This window comes from Molothrus aeneus, chromosome 6 (genome assembly GCF_037042795.1).
Source record: "Molothrus aeneus isolate 106 chromosome 6, BPBGC_Maene_1.0, whole genome shotgun sequence".
Taxonomy (NCBI): Eukaryota; Metazoa; Chordata; class Aves; order Passeriformes; family Icteridae; genus Molothrus; species Molothrus aeneus.
The window spans coordinates 58886607-58897157 of record NC_089651.1 but is presented as its reverse complement, the minus strand read 5'-3'; positions in this window follow the sequence as shown (position 1 = coordinate 58897157).

The following is a 10551-nucleotide window of genomic DNA, read 5'->3' as shown; positions in this document are numbered from 1 at the left end:
GAAACTCCTCCTGATGACCAACACGAAGCTCCCTTGATGCAAGTTGAGGCCATTTCCTCTTATCCTGTCTCTTCTTACTGGGAGCAGAGCCCAACCCCCCTGGCTGTCCCCTCCTGTCAGGAGTTGTGCGGAGCCACAGGGTCCCCCCTGAGCCTCCTTTGCTCCAGGCTGAGCTCCCTCAGCCTCTCCTGGGGCTCCCGACCCTTCTCCAGCTCCTTTCCCTTCTCAGGACACGCTCCAGCCCCTCAATGTCCTTCCTGTCCTGAGGGGCCCAGAACTGGGCACAGCACTTGAGGTGTGCCCAGCACAGGGGGACAGTCACTGCCCTGTCCTGTGGCCACACTATTCCCAATTCCAGGTGCCACTGGCCTCTTGCCCACTTGGGCATATCTGGAATGATTCAGCTGCTGTCACCAGCAGCCCTGGGTCCTTTCCTGCTGGGCAGTTTCCAGCCACTCTGCCCCAGCCTTGGCCTTGTTAAACTCACACTGTTGGTCTTGGCCCATCTACCCTCCAGCAGATCAGCTCACTGAGGGTGCAGTGTCACCATGATATTTTCTGAAAAATCCCTTTGCCAGGATTTCTTCTCCTGGGGAAGCTGAGAAGCCTCAGAAAAGAATGAAAACAAGAATTATCTGACTGCTTGGGATGTGGTCTGGAGATCGTTTACCAACAGGTGCATCTTTGATTGGTTCCATGTGAATTGTTTTAATTTAATGATCAGTCATGGTTCAGCTGTGTCGAGGCTCTAAGGAGTCACAGGTTTTTATTATCATTCTTCTTGTTTTAGCCTTCTGATGAATCCTTTCTCTATAGTTTAGTATAGTTTTAGTACAGCATTCATGTGATATATGACATGATATATAATATAATATAATATAATATAATATAATATAATATAATATAATATAATATAATATAATATAATATAATATAATATAATATAATATAATATAATATAATATAATATCAGCCTTCTGAGAACATGGAGTCAAATTCTCATCTCTCACCTCATCCTGGGGACCTCACAAACACCACAGTGCAGTGAGTCCATGCAGTGAGCCCCTCAGCCCACACAGGACCATGGACACCGTTTTCCTACCTGGGAGTGACTGCTCTGAGCATGGTTTGGTGTCACATCCCTTCAGCATCAACCCCCACCCCTCACTGCAAGTGCTCTGCTCCTCCAGGGTCCTCTGAGTCTGCTTGTGCTGGTTCCTGCCAAAAGTAGGAGGTGGTGGAGCAGTGAGTCAGTGCTGATGGCTTCTCCCTCGGCACAGATGGGCAGCCTTCTGCAGCCAGCACCAGCTGCAAGGCCCAACACAGAGGGGTTTGTGTGCAGGGACTGGGAGCAAAGCTCTGAGCCTTTAAATTCACATCCAGACCAATATCAGTGACTGCTGACCCCCACAGGGCTGGGAATTCCCACGTGCCATTAAAAAAAAAAAAAAAAAAGTATTAGGACATAGATTTTCCCTTGTCTGCCAAGTGGTTTATTTATCTTCTTGTATTTTGCAGGGAATTATTTTTTAAAAAAAAAATACCATCAGAATTACTAATAGACTTTAAGTAGCCAGGCAGCTTCTAAAATGTTCTCTGCTGTCATATTCTCATAGTATGAACATTCACATGTTCCAACCTCCCATGTATTTGTGCAAGAAAATGCGATGTCAGGAGCAATGGAGAGATGGGGCTGGTCAGTGGTTCTGTTTTGGAGCACTCAGCAGTGACCACAGCACCCAGCTCCATCTGGAGGGCCACATTTCTCTTCACAGAGAAAAAAACAAGGCACAACTTCCCAAGGATATTTTCTGGGAGTTGCAGCAAGGAACCTCAGAGAAAGAAGAGTTCTTATCTCATTTGCTGCTCCTGTGTGGTGCCAAAGCAGAATGCAATGTGGAGGTTGTTTACCCAGAGTGATGGTGTTTTGTTTCCTTGGCCTGTCAGGGCCAAGCACGTCGGTCAGCAGACACTCACAAGATTCTGGGCAGTGGAATTGAGTTGGGTGCTTGTGCAGATTCAGTTTAGATGCAGTGTAAAATAGTATGGGATAATATAGTATAATAAAGCCATTAATTAGCCTTCTGATATCCATGGAGTCAGATGCATCATTCCTCTTTTTGTCAGGGGTTGGTTTGAATCCTGTAGAGCCAAGGTCTGGTTTGGAGCTGAGCACTCCCACATCCCTGGGAATTTGGATGGAGCTGCTTGGGAGCCACTGAAGGAACCAAGCCAAGCTGCCAAGCCTTGGGCTTGGTGTGAAGCTGATCTCCCTCCCAGCACAGGTGATGGGGAAGATGGGTCAGGGCTGGCAGCAGCTCCCTGTCACCTTCCATTTGTGAATGAAGACCTAACTCTGGCAGCAGGTGCCATCTGCACCAGCTTGGACACGGCCATGGCATCCAGGAAAAACAGGACAGCCAAGACAAACACTTGGTTCCAAAAGTGCTCACAGCTGACACATTGCTCATGTGAAGGCCAAGGAACCTCCTGGTCACTGCTGACTGCTCCAAAACAGGGCCAGTGACCAGCTCCATTGCTCTTGACATCACATTTTCTTGCACAAATACATGAGAGGAACATGGAACATGTGAATGTTCATACTATGAGAATACGACAGCAGAGAACATTTTAGAAGCTACCTGGCTACTTAAAGTCTATTAATAATTCTGATGGTATTTTTAAAAAATGAATAAATTATTAGGACATAGATTTTTTCCCTTCTCTGCCTAGTGGTTTATTTATCTGCTTGTATTTTGCAGGGAACTAAATTCTTGTCTCCATGGTGTTATCAATACTCCCACCCAGATTTCTTTGCTGAGCAGGTAATACCCATCAGAGTCTATAATTACATATACATGGTTAATTACTCTTTCCCATGTTTATTATTTGGGACTTACCAAGACAGAATTTCCCTGGAGTTTACCCTACAGTCACCAGGAGTGGGGATCCATTCTCTTCCCTTGACTCAAAACTTTAGGCTAAACCATCCCACGTAATTGTGTGATCCCAGCAAGGTGTGGCACCTCAGAAATCCCCTTCTTTTCTGGTCAGTTCCTGAAGAGTTTATCTGGACCTTTAGGGGATCCTGCTTGATAACCCCACTGCAGTGAAAAATGACCATTGTTTCTGTATTTTCTCTCCTTTCTTTCAACAATTAAAAATCCCTGACAGGGCTTTAATCTTACACCATAATAAAGTAATTTCTTTTATAAAAATGATTGCAATAGAACTGCTAAAAATCTTTCTGCAGTGACTGATCTTCCAGAGTCTGCAGTATATCCAAGTATCCCAGGGGATCCCTGCCAGTTTGCCTCTACGGAAAGAAGAGCTGCCAGGCTGTGGTTTCCAGGGCACCTCCTGCCTCTCCCTGTGGTGGTGTTCAAAGGGGGCCCAGGACGAGGGAAGAGATGAGAGTCTTGACTCCATGTTTCAAAAGGCTGATTTATTATTTTATGATATATATTATATTAAAAGAAAATTATGTATTAAAACTATACCAAAAGAATAGAAGAAAGGATTTCATCAGAAGGCTAGCAAGGAATGAAAAGGAATGATAATAAAATCTTGTGACTGCTCACAGCCTCGACATAGGTGGCTGTCATTGGTCATCAAGTAAAAACAATTTCACTTGCTGGGTAAACAATTCTCCAAATCACATTCCAAAGCAGCAAAACATGGGGAAGCTGAAGCTTCTCAGCTTCTCAGGAGAAAAGATCCCGGCGAAAGGATTTTTCATAAAATATGTCTGTGACATCTCCCAGCTCCACAAGCACACTGATCCAGACTCATCCAACCCACACTCGCTTTTTGTCTTGTCTCCAGCGCTGGCCGAAGTGAACATCTAGGAAAAGTACAGGAGCAGGATGAGCTTAAAGTGATGTTTCCTCTGATAGGCTCTCAGACTCCAATAATTTTCCTCTTGGGAGCTTCTTGAGCCAAGTACTTGCAGATAGTTGGAAATCCTCAGCTGCTGCTTCCCTCTGGAGAAGGAGATTTCTTGGTTACACTTCTGACGCTTATTTTTTCTCTTTAAAAGATTCAAATTCAAGCAGTTTGACATTTTCTACCCTGAACATTTCAGAGGATGCTGGAAAGCATCCAGTACTCATTTTATCACTTTACTTTTTGGCCAGATTTCAGTGTAGCCTTTTTTCTTTTGCACAGAATTAAAAGATCACACAACAGGTTAGTTTTCCATATGTTTCATTGTTTTAAATTATTAGCTTAATTTAGGCTCCTTTGGTGTTCTCCTTTCACAGGCTTTGCAATCAATGTGTTTACTAGCAAGTGAAGACATCATGAATGTATGTGTGTATTAGAGGGTAAATGCAAAAATTACATTCTGAATTCACTGACACAAGCAGTCACCCCTACAACACGGTTTTGAGAGTTTAATCAAGAAACAAAAACTTGTGAGCCCAAACAAAACATCTTGACTTTCTCATTTCAATTGCTAAACACTCACCCAGGCTGCATGTGAATGAATTACCGACCCTGAAATTATGTGCATAAATTATTTGGCAAACAAGTCTGAGTAATGAACAAATGTGGGTGAATTGCTGTGTTGGGGAAGAGAAAGTGAGGCATGATTCATTCAATCACCCACTCGTTATGGCTGAGTCCCCAGGCTCAAATTAGGTAATAATCAAGTATCCTTCAGTGCAGGGGCTGGAGTGAGCTCAGCTGGGCTGTCAGCCTGCAGACACAGGATTCGGGAGTTCTGTGTGCTGGGGCCAGTGTCTGCAGCATCCAGCACTCATCCATAGTGCTGAAGTGCCCACCCAGTCCTGATGCAGCCACTTGGACACCCCTCATTGCATCAGGAAATTGCAATTCTTCATCTCACTGCAAAATCACACATCTCTGGGCCAAATGATGGTCAATCCATGGCCTAAGCCAGACTGGCTGTTCTCATGCTGTGTAAGCAGGGCTCACACTGGCAGAGAGTAGGATTAGATGGGATATTAGGAAAAAAATCTTGGCTGTGAAGGTGAGGGTGCCCAGAGAAGCTGTGGCTGCCCCATCCCTGGCAGGGTTCCAGGCCAGGCTGGATGGGGCTTGGAGCACCCTGGGATAGTGGAGATGTCCCTGCTCATGGCAGGGGCTGGAACTGGATGGGCTTTAAGGTCCCTTCCAAGCCAGGCCACTCTGTGGTTCACAGGCAGGGGAAAAGCTCACCTCGTGCCATCCCTGATTTTCAGTACCTACACTGGGTACCACCACCTGAAAGTGTGGAAATGATGCACAGACTGAACTGGATCCAAACCTGCACTCCCATTTGTAACTGTAGGAGAGGTTTGAGTTCTCTACCTCTTGAATTAGGCTGGCTTCTGACCGTTTCTTCTTTTCCACTCACACTCACTACTCCTTTGGGTTTTGAGGTTTGCATGGGATTTCTGTAAACCTTGCTCTTGATGAAGGATCTGACAAACTTGTGCCTAGTGTGACCAATATCCAACAGCTGCTGTCCATCCAAGCATGTCCTCAGCCCCACCTCCTGCCCTCTGAGCCAACAAAACCCAAAGTTCAGCTTCCCAGCCTCCCAGCTGCCCTTTGCCCTCACCAGGCTCGTGTTCAGACCTCTGATGGTTTGGGCAGAAGCATTGCACTGCCTCTGCTAGGTGGTCACTCTGTGCATGCACAGAGCAAAACCAACATCCAGAGATCCTCCAGGAACCAAAGATCAACAAAACATCCTCTGTCCTGAAGCTTTGTGGATAAAACCTCCCCAGTCAGACTTTTGAGAGAAAGAACAGAGTAAAAGCACTCAGAGCAAAAAGTGCCTCGCTATTTTTCTTTGGCTTTGCTGAGCATCAAAACAAATGCAAAAGTGACATTCCCAGGGAACTTTTATTCCAACCATCCTCCTTCAGCCACTCCTGATTTCCAGAGTATCACTAGCAGGTGGTGCAGAAGACACTGCCAATGCTCACTTGGAGGATATTTTTGAAAGCATTAAAAAAATTCCCTTGAACTATTCTGAGCACTGCAGGCAGCTCTTTTATGCCTCAGAGGGGAGTGTGGAAACTTGGGTTTCCTCCCCAAAAGCAAAATACCTCTGCCTATCCCTGGCCCTGCATGACGGTCAGTGTAGAATATGAGCTGGATTCCTCCCCTGGGGAAACCAGAGCTGAGTTATTGTTCAGTGGCATCAGGAATTGATTCAGTGTGAATGGGAGAATAAAAAATCCAGGAAAAACCCTGAGATCCCAGCCAGCAATACACTTAAACCCACATCTAAGCTTAAGGTCATGAACAGTCCCAAGTAAAATACCAGGACTGGATGTACTGGCCTTAAGTGCAAAAAAAAGGGTTTATACATGCACAGTAATAAATTTTAGTAAGGATGGTGGTTTAAGTTGCCTAATTCCCTGCAGCACTTTGGAGTTTCTGTTTCTGGTTATCTCAAATACCTATGCCACAGTGAAGGGTGAATGACAGGCCCAGCACTGGAGCAGTGTGGTGTGGAGCAAGCAGGAGTTTCACTTCCCAGGCCAGCTATTTTCCCTCTGCTCTCTTGGGGAATCCTGTTGAAAGGGGAATTTGTCCATGTAGTGTCATATAAGACAAGAAAACAAGTTTTGTACAACACTTTACACTGGAACACTGATTAGTACTCAGGCAATGTAACTTTTACTAAATTAGATTGGCAGTCACAAAACACTTGGCTAATTCTGTTTTCAGTGCTCTGCCAGTGACATTAATGTGAGTGACATGGCCTGAGCTCCCTGTTGCACAGGTGATTCTGTGCTGTAAAATCCACTTCAGACAATCAAAGATTATTATATGGCTGAAGGTTTAATAGAAGCAGAGTACAAAAAGACCTCAAGAACCTTCTCTACTCTGTTCCTGTGTAACAGGACAGGGATGAGCTGAGTGATTTTTGTTCTTGAAAGCTTTCCATGATAACCTCTCTAGGAGTTTTTTATAGTTTATTATAGGACTTACTGTTCATACAGGTCACATTTTTCAGAATTCTCCTGGTCACTACACATCTCTTACACCTTCCTGGTGAAACTCTGAAACACTTTGCACTCAGCTCCTTGTAACTCCATATTTAAAATATTCCTTGTCTTGTTTATGTCTTTCCCAACAAAAGTCTAACTAATGTCAAGACTCACAACTGGAATGTTTTCCCTTCTGTCCCAAAGGCTGTTACTCTGCCATGGAAGGAAATTAGGTTGATTTGACATGATTTGTTCTTGACAAATCCATGTTGACTGTCTCTAATCTCCTTGTCTCTCTTACATGCTTACAAATTGATTATTTGTTCCAGGATTTCTCAGGAAATTGAAGGTAAACTGATGTGTCCATAATTCCCTAACTCCTTTCAACTCTCTCCTTTTTTACTAAATTTCCATCCTCACCTTCAGTTTTTTAAGGCACTTATGAAATATTTCATACCTTAGAGAATCTATCAGCAAATCAGGAACTAGCAGAGGACATTCTAAAAAGAATGATCGTAGTTTAATGACCTAAATTGCTACATGGTATTTTCATCAGCTTTAGGCAGATTATTATTGGGTTTTGGGTTTGGTTTTCTATTTTTTCCAAAGCACTACAGTTTGGGTCTGTCTCTATTGTAGAGCTTTCAGCAAGCTCACTTACAGCATCACATGATTTTTTTAATATGCTGTAACTGTTCTCCTTGACAGCTATAAAGCAAACCCAGCCACGGGGGCCAGACTGAGCCTGACACTGCTGATGGCTGTTACTACACTGAATTTCTGCCACTGTGCTCCTTTCACACCATGAAGTGGGATGGGTCACAGTGTGTGGGTGAACAGTTCATGCAAGGAGAGCAACATATTGGCTTGCCCAAGTGCAAATCCCTCCTTGTGCAACGCTGGGAGCAGGGAACAGTGATGGATGAGAAAGGCAGGCATGCCCAATTCTCACAGCACCCTCCCTGCTGTGCCAGGGCTACTCCCCAGCATCAGCCTTGCAGCCACACTTTGAGCTTTCCTGGAAGTCACACTGGCACCTTCCCCCAAACTCTTCCTTCTTTCCCATTCTCAGTTGAGGTTTGGGAAGAGGAGAGCTGTCTCCAGCTATCCACAGTGCAGTGCATCATTTGAAATTAATCATTCCTCATCAGCTTCCCAGGCCAGATGCCAGGCACAGTAGAGTCAATCCTCTCCCATGAAATCATCTCTGAAGCAGCATCTCTGCTCTTAAGTGCATTTTCACTGGGTTTCTAAGCACACATCAAACCTGGGTTCAACAGAAAGAGATTTTCTCTGCTCTTTGCCTTGTTTTTTCCAGTACTACTGAAGGGCACTGTGTTCTCAGGAGACAGGGAGAAGTAAAAGGAGTTTTGGCAGGGTAGCAGACAGAAGGAAACTCTTCCTGAAAAGCTTAAGAGCACCTTATCAGAAGGAGAATGAGGTTATGGACACACCTTTTCCTTCTGCTGAGTCATGATTTCTTACTGCCACTGACAGTAGACAGGGAAAAAGCAGCCAACTCCCAGTCAGTGATCAAAGACTCTCATGATTTCACTTACAGGATGAAAAAAAAGAGGTAAGACCAAGAAATGAAATAAATATTGTCATGATTGACTCATCCTTCACACATCTCTGGTTTGTATTCCCTTTTTTTTTTAACCTGTCAAACCTCTCACTGTCATTTCACACTTGGTTTCAACACAGCTACAGAGGTGGAGATGGCAATTCTCCTGCTTATTGATCTTGACATGACAAATCCTTGTCTCACACGGAGAAAAATGTTCCTGCTGTCAAAAGAGATGCAGGCGGTGACTTTTGTATCTTCCTCTGGTAAAATAAACTTGGATTATGGCACGGGGTCAGTGCTGTGGGAATTGCAGATGCTGGAGTGCTGTACAACACTCCCCTCTGGTGATTTCTCTCGTTACAACACTTCCCAAACCGCAGCCTTTCCCCATTAACCTCTTTTACATGGCAGATTCCCTCCCTGAGCACCAGCCCTGCCCTCAAACAGCCACTTTCCTCAGTGGGGACTGAACAACAATTTTTGAAACATTCACACACATTTTAATTTTCCTGATTTCCTCCTTCCCTGTGCCTATAACCTTGTTATGTTTTTTATATACTAAATTCTTAGAATTTAGAATAAATTAAATTTTATCATTTTAAATTATGAAAAAATCTAATTTTTTATATTTTAAATTCTCTATTTGCTGCTTCAGGAACTTGGACAGACCTGGTATTCCCACCTCTGCCAGCACACGTTTCATTTCCTCTCTAAATGCAGAGCTCAGTGCAGAAATTTCAGACCTGCAGGTACATCTTTGCTATTCTCTTGTATTTATTGGAGCTGCAGAGGATCAGAGCCAGGCTGCTTCAGTGAAATGACAGCATCTTTGCCCACACAGTGCCTGTCTCTAAATTTTGAAAGCATCACGAAAAAAAAAAAAGAATCAGTGCAGGATTCCTGCTCAGCATGGCGAGGTGTGGGCTTGCTCTGAGGAAATGGCAGAGTTGGACACTGCCCCAGAAGGGAAGGGAAGCTGAGGACTGAGTGTGGCAGAGAGGTGGGAGGGGTGGACCAGGGTGGCCTGGCTGTCACAGACACACCCGAGCAAAGCAAGCAGGGACACCTTGGTGACAGTGACCAGGCTCAGCTGAGAGCCCAGATGGCCCAACAAGTGGATGGGGAGCACAGGGTGAAGCAGGAATGGTCATGCTGGACCTATCCTGATGGCTCAGGATTTGGCTTTTCTATTTTTCAGATTCTCTACTGCTTTACTGTGTACTTGTGAGCTTCATAGTAGGGGATGGTGAGCTCTGTGCACAGAGCAGGGAGACAAAACAATTCCTGCTCCAGCTGGGCACCAAGGACAAATGATCCAAACCTCAGGCCCAAGAGCACAAACACCGTGGACTGGAGAGAGAAAAACAAGCAGGGTGGGACTGCAGGGGCTAAAGCTGGAATGGGACAATGAACTGCAAGGTGCAAATGGAGCAGAACTGATCCCAGGGAGAGACCCCGTGCCCAGTCGTGCATTTTGTGACCATTTTGGGTTCACCTGGGGTGTAGCCCTGGCTGGGCTCTTGTGCTGCCCAGGGTGGATCCATTGAGGTCTCCTAATAAATCCCAACTTGACTCTTTAACTCTGTCCAGCCTCTATTCTAGGTCAGCCTTCACAAGGCACCAATCTCAAAGCTGACCTTGACCCCAAATGGGCAAACCCCAGGAAGGGGAACACCCTCAGAGCCATAGCACTGACAAGTCCCACAAAAAAATTTTACTTGCCCAAGTGAAAAAGCAGATTCCAAAATATAAAATTTATTTTTTATCTGGACAGGTGGAAAGGAAAAATATACTTAATTACAGCTTTGCTGGTGTGCTCAAGTAATGCAGTCACTATTAGGAGTAACTTTCTTAAAGAATTTTTGTTAATAAGTGAAGAACAACAGAGAACTTTTCAATTCTATTTCCCTGTCACACACTCATGTCAAACTACTTCCCCTTCTTTGAGAAAAAACCCAACAACTTCTTTATTAAGCACTGACCTGCTCCTATATTTTATTCCCCAGATTAAGCACAGCTCAATATTTTGTCCCC